Below are 11,336 nucleotides of genomic sequence, written 5' to 3' on the forward strand. Positions count from 1 at the left end.
ACCTCGTATCAAAATGCCGACGATCCCATTCGAAAGCTAATAAAATTCTCTTTCTAATGATGGTATAACATGTAGAGATAGATTTGTGAACATTTGAGTTACGATGTTGGGAAGTGAGATGAATGTTCTTGAATGTTTATTCACACCGCTGTAACATTCGTATAGTGTTTGTGTGTGTGTTTTTTTTTTCCTTATGTAGAACAAACATTGACGAATAGCAATATGTGGGTTTTGTGGTAAAATAAATTTGTTTGGGTGGTGAAAATAAGCCACGAATACACTTTTTTGAGCACGTGGCAGGCGTTGGGGGGGTAGGGAGAAAAGCGATGTGTTGTGGAATGTGAAACTTATTAAAACTTATCGTGAGCAAAAGCGTTAATACTTTCCATAATCCTTTTTTATCCACCCTGTCATATGCTTTCTCCAAATGCATGAAGGCAGCATACAACTTCTTTCCCTTTTTGAGAAACTTTTCCACTAAAGATCTAAGAATGAATATCTGATCTACACATCCTCTTCCCTTCTTAAAACCTCCCTGTTCTTCTCCAACTGATTCCTCTGTTATTTCCCTGTGTCAATAAGTATCCTACCATACACTTTTCCTATTACACTAAGAAGACAAATGCCCCTATGATTACCACATACTTCTTTTTCCCCTTTTCCTTTCTGCAGGGGAATAATTATACCTGACTTCCAATCTCTGGGACTCTACTTTCCTCCCAGGCCAATGTGCACATCTTCCCCATCCTTCTACTACTGTCTCTCCCCCATGCTTCAGCAATGCACCACACACTCCATCAGTTCCTGGGGCTTTTCCCATTTTGACTTTCTCCATTGGTTCCACAACTTCCATCCTACTGATTTCTTCCTCTCTTCTCACATCCTTCTATCTCCTAGCCATTCCCTAGCCACTTATACTTGCATTACTTTCATTCTCTATGTTCAACAGTTCTTTAAACTGTTCTCTTCATCTGCTCACATTTTCTCCCTTCTCTACTACAGGAGTAGACTGTAGCACCAGTCGAGCAGGGCAGTATACCCAAGGTGGATGGAAAGCTGATGACAGGGATAGCTGGAGCTCCCATTTCATCAGCCCTCGGGACTAGGTCCCAACCATCCCTCTTTGCTGAACTTTTTCAGTGTCTCAGTAACACAGAGAGTAGGCCAGCATGCTCTCCAATACAAGTTTAACTATCAACACCAAACTACATGCACAGTACACACCACACTTCCTTCTCTAAAATGTAAAAAAAAAATAATCATGGCAGCAAAACACGTGGCCCTGGAGTCCCCAGGGGGGGGGGACCCTATATGCCCCCACCTTCCGCCCCTCTCCCGGTGATGACTCAAGATGCCTGGAACCACTGTCTGACTCTCTTCTTCATTTCTGCAACATTCTTGGCCTTTCCTCTAACTTTCGCTCTCTTGAACACCACATCTCCTCTAGACCTCACCTTCTTTTTCTAACTGAGACTCAGCTGTCTGAGGCAACTGACAGCAGACTCTTTTCTGTAAACTTCTGCTTTCAATATACTCATTTGAAAGCCAAAGGTGGCTGTTGTGTTTATATATGCAACAACTTATCTTGCTCTTGTGTTCCTGAACTCAATTCTTCTGCATTTTCTACACTCTGGTTTTGGTTTTTCTGTCATTCTCTGACTAAATATATCTACGCTGTTTACTTAGCTCCTAATTCTACTGACTATCACAAATTCTTTGACTATCTTACTTCTACAATGGAACGCATTCTATCCATTTCTCCTTTCTCTGAAATCTCCATTCTAGGAGATTTCAATGTTCACCACCACCTTTGGCTCTCCTCTGCTTTCACTGATCCACCTGGTGAACAAGCCTACACCTTTTCTATCCTTAATGACCTAGAGCTGCTTGTACAGCACCCTATCCGTATCCCTGACCGCCTTGGAGAGAGCTCCAACATACTTGACCTCTTCCTTACAACTAATCCTTCTGCTTACACTGTTAATCTTTTCTCTCCTTTGGGCTCCTCCGATCACAACCTTATCACCTTAACCTGTCCTATCGCTCCGGTACAGCCTGCGGACCCTCCAATGAAACGTCGTCTGTGGCACTTTGGAGCTGCGGATTGGGAGGCCCTCAGGCAGTATTTCTTTAATTTTCCCTGGAATGATTATTGCTTCTAGAGCCGGGAGACATCTGGGTGTGCCTTGCGCATTACGGAGGTTATTCTCTCAAGCATGGAAGCATACATTCCTTTCTCATATCCTTTGACTAATGCAAGAAAGCCTTGGTTTAATCATGCTTGTTCTAATGCTGTCCGCAAGAAGGAGAGGGCCTATAAAAGTTACCAGAGCCAACCCACCCCTGAATCACATCTTCTATACGTTTCTGCCCGGATTCTTGCTAAGTCTGTTCTTCATCCATACTAAATGCTCTCCACTCTCTAACTCAAATTCTTCCTGCTCCTACTGACACCTTGCCAGAAACCTTTCTAACAATTTTACCTCATCATCCTTCCCTCCTCTTTTCTACTCTGATGGCTCTGTAGCTATTTCTTCTACTGATAAAGCAGATCTCTTCGCTCAGACTTTCTCCTCCAATTCCACCTTAGACGATTCCGGTACTGTTCCTCCATCAAATCCCCATTTTGACTTCCTCATGGCTGACATTAAAATTTCTTCAGCTGATGTATTTTCTGCCATTGCTGGCCTCAATACTAATAAGGCATATGAGCCTGATGGAGTCCCTCCTGTTGTTCTCAAGAACTGTGCTTCTGTGCTTACACTCTGCCTAGGCAAAGTATTTTGCCTTTGTCTACCAACTTGTACCTTTCCTTCTTGCTGGAAGTTTGCTCTCATCAACCAGTCCCAAAGAAGGGTGGCCATTCCCAACCCTCTAACTGTCGTCCAATTGCTTTAACATCCTGTATCTCAAAAGTTATCGAGTCAGTTCTTAACAGAAAAATTTTAAAGCATATTTCCTATCACAACCTTCTTTCTGATCGTCAGTATGGGTTCTGTCAGGGATGCTCCACTGGTGATCTTCTCACCTATGTTTCAGACTCCTGGTCATCCTCTTTTCGGGACTTTGGCAAAAGCTTTGCCATTGCACTTGACATCTCAAAGGCTTTCGATTGAGTCTGGCCTAAATCTTTAATTTCCAAACTGCCCTCATACGGTTTCTATCCTTCTGTCTGTGCCTTCATCTCTAGCTTTCTTTCTGGTCATTCTATAGCCGCTGTTGTAGATGGCCATCGTTCTCCAAGATTTATTAACAGTGGTGTTCCTCAGGGCTCTGTCCTATCACCAACTCTCTTCCATTTATTCATCAGTGACCTTCTAAGCTGTACATCTAACCCTATCAACTCATACGCTGATGACTCCACCCTTCACCTTTCCATTCGGTTCCCGCAACGTCCATCTCAGCAGTTACTTCAACAAACAAGGGATGAGGCAATGGCACACGTAATGTCTGACTTGGCTCGTATCTCTGACTGGGGTAAAAATAATCTGGTTGTTTTTAATGCATCAAAGACTCAGTTTTTACACCTATCAACTCGACAGAATCTTCCACAGGTATACCCACTAATGTTTAATAATATTCAGCTTAATCCTGCATCATCCTCGAACATACTCTGGGTTTCATTTACTCGGGACGTATCTTGGAAAGATCATATTACAACTCTTGTAAAATCTGCTTTCAAGAGATTAGGTGTGCTAACCCGACTCCTTTCCTTCTTTACCCCTTCACAATTGTTTATACACGGGTTTCATCCGCCCCTGTGTGGAGTACAACTCTCATGTGGGGAGTCTTCCCACATACAGCTTTTCTCAATAGGGTGGAGTCAAAGGCTTTTCATCTCATTAACTCTCCTCCTCTTACTGACTCCCTTCAACCTCTTTCTCTTCGCTGCAGTGTTGCATCTTTATCTCTTTTCTGTCACTACTTCAATGGTCACTACTCTGAACCATCTGCATGCATTCCTCCTTCTCTACAACAGGCGCGTAGCACCCGTCTAGCAGCAAACTCTCATCCCTTTTCTGTCCAGTTCCCTAAAGCAAGAGTTAACCGTTACTCCCAGTCCATCATTTATGCAACAGGTCAACTCTGGAACTGTCTCCCTCTGTCTGTATTTCCTGCTTTCTATGATCAGTCTTTCAAATGCAGTGTGTCACTCCAGACATCTGGAAATGAAATGACTGGATCTTGAATTTGGCTCTCTCTTGTATTTTGTTTTTCTCTTGGAAGGAACAATTTTATGGGCTTGCGGCCTTTTGTTCCTTCTTCCTCACATTAAAAAAAAAAAAATCTACTATTTATATCTTTCACTTCCCAGCTAACTTCATTGGCACACTGTCTAACTCTCTTTACCTCTTTCCAGAACATTTTCCTATATTCCCTCCAATTTACACTCAAATTCCTCCCAAATTCCTCATCCACTCTTTTCTTACCCTCTCTTACTAATCTTTTCACCTCTCTTGTCCTCTCTGCATGTAACTTTCTCTTGCCTCTCTCAGCTTCTTCCACGCCAATGTTTCTCATCTACTCACTCTATGCTTTCTTCTTTTGTGCCACAGCCTCCCTCACCTCTTCATTCCACCATGCTGTTCCCTGCACCCCCTTTTGTCTTCTCTTCATCCCACACACCACCTCCCATGCAGCACAGATTTCTTCTGTGACTATCTTGCACACACCTTCCACATCCCCCATCTGCTCGAATCCATATTTACGCAATGGCATCTCCACTTCCCTCTTAAATTCTGCTTTTTTTCCCTCCTCTTGTAATTTTTCCACTCTCCTTGTATGCACTATTTCCACCTATCCTTCCCTTCTTCTATTTCTCCATTTCCTTTGGACCTTGATTCTGTGGTCAGAAAGTCCACTTCCCCAGCTTCTGTATACTCTTGCATCCATTACACACCTCATCCTTTCATCCAAACATATGTAACCAGTCATCACCTTCCGTTCTTTCAGTTCACCACCCACCCTTCTTATCACTTGCCACATGTACCTATGGATCATTTTGTGCGTGAAGAGGGTATTGACTCTCACCAACCCCCTCGCAGCACAAATGTCCACTAAAGCACTGCCATTCTCATCCATCTCTGCAGGCACACCCCACTCACCAACCACTCCATCCACCTTAACATTCCCTACTTTTCCATTCGTATCTCCAATCAAAAACACTTTCTCATTCCTTTCAAACTTTTCCAAGTATGCATCCATGTTTGTCCAGAACTCCACTCTCTCTCTCTCTCTCCTTGCACGATCTTGCGTTGGCGCATACATGCACACGATCGTCCACATTTTTAGTCCAACTCTCAATCTTACCCACACAACCCTAAAGCCAACTGATCCATACTTTCTTATATTCTCCTTCCATCTGTTACTTACACCAGTACACACTCCTTCTTTTGCTCTCTCATTCTCACCTACTCCCGCACATATTTCCCAACCATACTGTTCTTTCACACTCACCTCGCCATTTAGTTTCAGTTACTCCACATACATCCACTTTTGCTCCCACAAGCACCTAGACAATCTCTCTTTCACCTCATCATTTACACCCCTTACATTCCAAGTAGCTATCTGTACCATGTCCTTTGTTCGGTCCTTAAGGGGCTATCACACGGCACCTCATACAAGGTTTGCCAAGGATACGATGGTAAATCGGAATGGTAACGTGGTAAAATTGCCGACGATACCACGGGCATTTGGAACCCATCTGGATGGATTCCTGCCGAGGATACGACGGGCAAAACAGTGTGACCAAAATCCAGGCTACTCGACAGAGAATATATCATACTACATTATTAAACATTTAGCCTAACACTGAATACTTATTAATATTTTATAATAAATATCAATCGTTTTGAAGGCCTTATAAAGAGTTAATATTTCCTACACCGAGGAAACAGTGATGTCGATAAAATATCATGTGTTTACAACTGAGGACTCCACTGCAGGTAGAGTAGACGAACCAGTCGCCACCTGAAAACACCACCACAACAACAACGTACTGATGGCTTTATCATCGATTTCCTGGACAAGGGCAGCTGAATTCGCCCTTATAGAGAAATTGAGGCAGTTCCGCGTGTGTACCAGTTTGTAAACAAAAGTTGCTTCTCCTTATTCTTTACCGAGTCAGCGACAACGATCACTTTCCACAGTCGCGAGACAGGGCTCTGGCAACAGTGTGAGAAGCATGTCCTTTGCCGAGGATACGAGGAACATGTGTGATAGCGTCCAAGTTTTGTTCCACTTAAATCATCCTCGGCCGTTCCTGGTACGAGGTACCGTGTGATAGGGCCTTTAGTCATCACCTTTTGGTCAGTCCTGGTCTGAGGCTTCTTGTTCGTATTTTTAGCTGATTGTTTTCCGGGGAGGGGCACTAACCCTCCGCCAACCCACTTATTGTCATGTAGGGAACACGTGTTGATTGGTTATAAGGTTACCACCCAGCGTTGTAAATGCTTTCCTGGTTTACAGGAAATCATTTAGCTTGCCACTCAATGTAGAGCTACCCTAAAGACAAAACCACTACATTAAGTGGGTGGAAGTATGAAATACGTCACATGTTTATTGGAAAATATATGTTATATTTTTCCCGTGTCCTAATTCTTCCATATCACTTTCGAGAACATGGGCAGATGTGGTCGTAGAAGCTACCACATCAGCTTCCCTGTGCTTTTCAGCCTGTCTCTTGAGTCTTTCGACATCAGCTGCCATTTTTTGGCATCTCCTTGAGTCGGCTCTATCAAGAGGGCCCAACTGGAAAGAGCCTTTGGTCCCCACTTTAGCTCTCTGATCATCTAGGTATTGCCTGTCCTGTATAGGAACCAGAAATAAGATATATGTGCATTATATTGCATGCCCAATGGGATTCAGCTGAATAATGCACACATAGAACCAATTATAAATCAGAGAAAATATTCACCTTCTTTCTAGGAGGACAAGTGCAGACAATATGCTGGACTTCACAGTTTTCTTTGCTGCGCTTCACAGATTTGTCATCACAGTTACGGACAGGCTATTCACATATACAGGCGAAAATATCAAAAAGCTTATCTAACTTTGCTTTCAGTTTCTGTTCCTAAACTGTAGGAAAAGATTTCCTGTTGACGGCCTTTGCTTTCTTGAAGCACACTCTGTTGACCATTTTCACCACGTAATACTCTCCATGCAGGGTAAGCCGTGGGTTGACTGCCCCCCAGATGTCGATGACATCCTTTGCTATCAGTAGCGTAATCTTTTACATGGGGATGACTGTTCTGCAGATAATAGCAATACTGCATTACAGTACAATCCCAGCTATCCGGTATCCACACAAACGGAATACAGGTAACTCGCACGGAACACGATCTCACGGAATGCGCTCGCAATTATACACGGTAAGGGCTGGGATACATGTAAGACAACGTAAGATTAAAAAACCATTATGAAAACTACAAATTAACGCAGGAGAGGCCTTTGAAAGATCAAATCCTCGAACGTCACCGCAGCGCGCGGTTTGTTTTGATTACGTGACGATCTAGGCGGGAAATTATTCAGTGAGTGAGACATTCCCGAGTACAGTAGCACAGTATTTGTAAGTTAAATATTTATAGTACTGTACTGTTCTGGTAAGTTTATGTGCAACTTAAAGTACTATTAAATAACGTTAAAGCAAGAAATAAAGTCTTATAACCAGTTTACCTGATAGGCGTCAGAATATTGCCTTTTTTATTTGTTCGTTTCTTCCACAGTACTGTACAGTATTTGTAAGTTAAATATTTACTGTTCTCATATGTACTGTACTTGTAAGCACTTAAATAAAGCTAAATAATTAAATAAAGCCTTGTAACCAGTTAACCCGAATTATATGATTACCCATGATCGGCGTCAGAATATTGCCTTTTTTGTTTGTTCGTTAAACTCTTACTGTACTGCTTTTCTACAGTACTGTATTTGTAAGTTAAATATTTACTGTTCTGGTATGTACTAGAAGCAATTAAAGCATTAAATAAAGCCTTGTAACCAGTTAACCTGATTTATATGATTACCCATGATCGGCATCGGAATACTGCCATTTTTGTTTGTTCGTTAAAGACTTATAATAAGAGAAAAATACATTTTTGTCTTGGTATCTTTACCTATTTGCTCAGATTTGCTGTAATGGTTTGGATCATTTGATGCAATGCAACTTGTAGAAAACTGTGAAAACTTTAGGGCAGTGAACGAAAATCTGGGACATGAGACTGACCTTGACTTCACCCTCTCATGTTACGTATCATCTGTCAGTTCACCACTTGCTATCGTGAGGAGTGGATGTACGATTTATTCGCTCGTGGCCATGCCTAACCACACACTGTTACACCCATTATCTTGACCCAGACAGAAAATACAACCTTTTTCCTCCCTTGCAAAACACACTCAACCACCCTGTTTACGAGACAGCAATATATATTGCGAAAATAACAAGGTAAAATGATAAAGATGAACGTAAAATGATAGAGAAAGATGAACATGTTATGACGGAAGAAGTACGTTTTCCCCGTCTGTAAACGTATTTATTTCTGCTTTGTATCTGTATTCGTAATAATTAGACTTATTGTTAGTTCTGAAACTGCATTATGATTCTATTTTTAGCCATTCTCGTGGTGTGGGAGCTGGAAGTTGTGACACAACTTCCTTATTGCTAATTGGACTGACCCTTCACTTTATTCTCCCGTGGCAGAGTCTAGCCTTGGAGGACGTGCAGTTTTCTCATTTAGGACTGAAAATTCAACTCTTTCGCTCCCTTTTCCAAGCATGGGCACAACGATAACGTAAAAAATAACTCGAAACTACCATAAACATATATCAAAAAGGTGAAAATGTATTCATAACATTTTTTTTTTTTCCAGCTATTCCTAACAGATTATGTACTGAAATCATTCGATATCACAGTACTGCATTTCTAAGTTAAATATGTACTGTTCCGGTAAGTACTTGTAAGTTAAAGCACTGGTACCAGTTAACCTGATTTATATGATTACCTATGATCGGCGTCGGAATGTTTCCTTGTGTTTATTTGTGTGTTGAAGTTTTGCTGTGGAGTACTGTATTTGTGAGTTATAACATTAAATAAACCTTCTAACCACTTAAAGTGCTTTCTAGTGATTACCAGTGACAGATAACAGCAAAACAACACATTTGGGGGGTCTAGGGAGCAAAATACGGAGTAGTTTAAATATACGCGATTTCGCACCTAACACGGCACGGTAGGAACGAAACCCACGTGTTCCGTGCGAGTTACCTGTACTCAGAAAAACGGGAAAATTCAAGGGCAGGTAAAAATGTCAGTAAGTTATAACTGTGCGCCAATTTGAATGGACCGCCAAACCGCCGTTTGATCGTGTCACGCGAGGCTGGGTGAAGTCAGACAAAGCGAGGTGAAGGCATTTCGGGCTAATGTAAATCCCTAGCAAATCCTCTTAACCACCCCTCCTCTCCCCCTCTTTCCCCTACTTGAATTCAGTCATCCTCCACATCCTCCAAAAATCACCAGTCTGCTTTTTGCCACCATACAGTAAACAAGCTCTCTAGCTATTGTGTTTCTCTGATAGACGGTAATTTGTACACTCCAAAATGCCTAAAGTGCAAACTAAACGTAAGCGTATCGTGCTTACCTTGAAACAGAAGCTGGACATATGCAACAGACTTGAAAAAGGCTAACATTATAAAACACTAATGGCTGAATATAAATGTTAATAGGAATGAAAGTTTACTTTGTTGGAAGAAAAATAAATAAATAATATGCCTGCATTTCATACGTACATCATTTATTTTATTTTCTGCAAAAACAGCTGAGTGGTGGGTGAGGGGTGGAGTGATGGAGGTCAGGTGGGGAAGAAGAACAGCTGGGGTCAGAAACGTAAACAAAACTCACGTGGGGGCACAGGTGTCGTGATAATTCTACAGTGCAGTCTTAACACATCATCAGTTCACTAATAAATGTTCAAGCTTTTATTTCTTTATTTTATTTTTCAATTTTTATGAGTACAGACATATAATGAATACAGCAATTCGGTAAACAATGGACTGGTGCAATTTGCAGTACTGCAAATTGCTACACATTGCATTATGTGTGTGTTTACAAGGCAGTTTTTCAAGCGGAATCTCTTAGTGTAACCTCTGATGTGACAGGTGAGTACCTGAACTGTATTTACTGCTGTGATAGCCTTTGTATAGATTTGACTTGAAAATCAGAAATACAGGAAAAATCTGTAACCGGGAAGGTAAATTCCCCAAGCCACCTGGTTAACTGGGATTGTACTGTACTTGGCAGAGTGTAGGTGGTTCGGTTTTATCCTGTGGCAAAAGGTGACTGCAGAACTTTTTGGCTGTACCAGTCCAAGTTGACACTGCAGAATTGCAAGTTCTTCCCATTTTCAAGAAATGTATCACAACGTAACATACCTGCAACATGACAAAAGTCAGGCTCAGTGAATGCACATATACTATGCTTTCATACAAACGAAGGTCAGAGTAAAATTGTGAAAAAATTCAATGGGTCACTGATATTTGTATTTGTCTTTAGATCGATTTCCTCAAAAAACTATACAAGTGATGGATCTAAAACTTCTCGTCAGACATCATAATACTGAGTCCTAACTATCTCTGCTTGTCCAAGATAGTAGTTTTATAATGAACCTACCCTACTGAGCATAGAGCCACCTGATATGGAAAGAAGAGTCATAAAAAGTAACAGAAAGGGAAGGGAGAGGTAAGATGAGAGGAAGGCAGACGGAAATAAAGTGAGAAAGGGGAAGGGAGAAGTTCAGTACTACCATACATCAAGTGAGTGGATGATTGTTGCCACCACCTCATAATTTCAGTCATTGTTTAAATTATGTAATTACAATTGATGTATGTATCTTTGTTTTAGAAATGCTTTACATTTAAGCTTTACTGGTTTCTGTATTTCCTCAGGATGTACACATTAATCTGTTGATTCCAGATCAATGACTTATAAAAGTATTACATAGTTGCATTGATGTACCATGAAGTACTTGCCCACTAGATAGTCTACTGTTGTGTATGTAATGAAGTGATCTGTGATTCAGGTGTGTGGTGAGAGGGCAACTGGACATGCACAAGGCAGCTTGCAGTCAGTTCATCTGAGGAGCTGATGTTGACCCCTGCTAAAAGGTAATGACTGTGCCAAGACTCAAATCTTCATGTTTATGTTTCTGCGTCTGCCTTTATAAAGTGTTGTACTGTAAACCATTGTTTTGCATGGCTATAATGTATTCCTAGGTTGTACCATGCATTGTGTAAGTGAAATCTGCACAGAAAAAAAAGCTTAAGAATCCCCTTGTTTTGGTATTGGGGAA

Source organism: Coenobita brevimanus, chromosome 11 (assembly GCF_032717465.1).
Source record: "Coenobita brevimanus isolate Jiangsu-jjx chromosome 11, ASM3271746v2, whole genome shotgun sequence".
Lineage (NCBI taxonomy): Eukaryota > Metazoa > Arthropoda > Malacostraca > Decapoda > Coenobitidae > Coenobita > Coenobita brevimanus.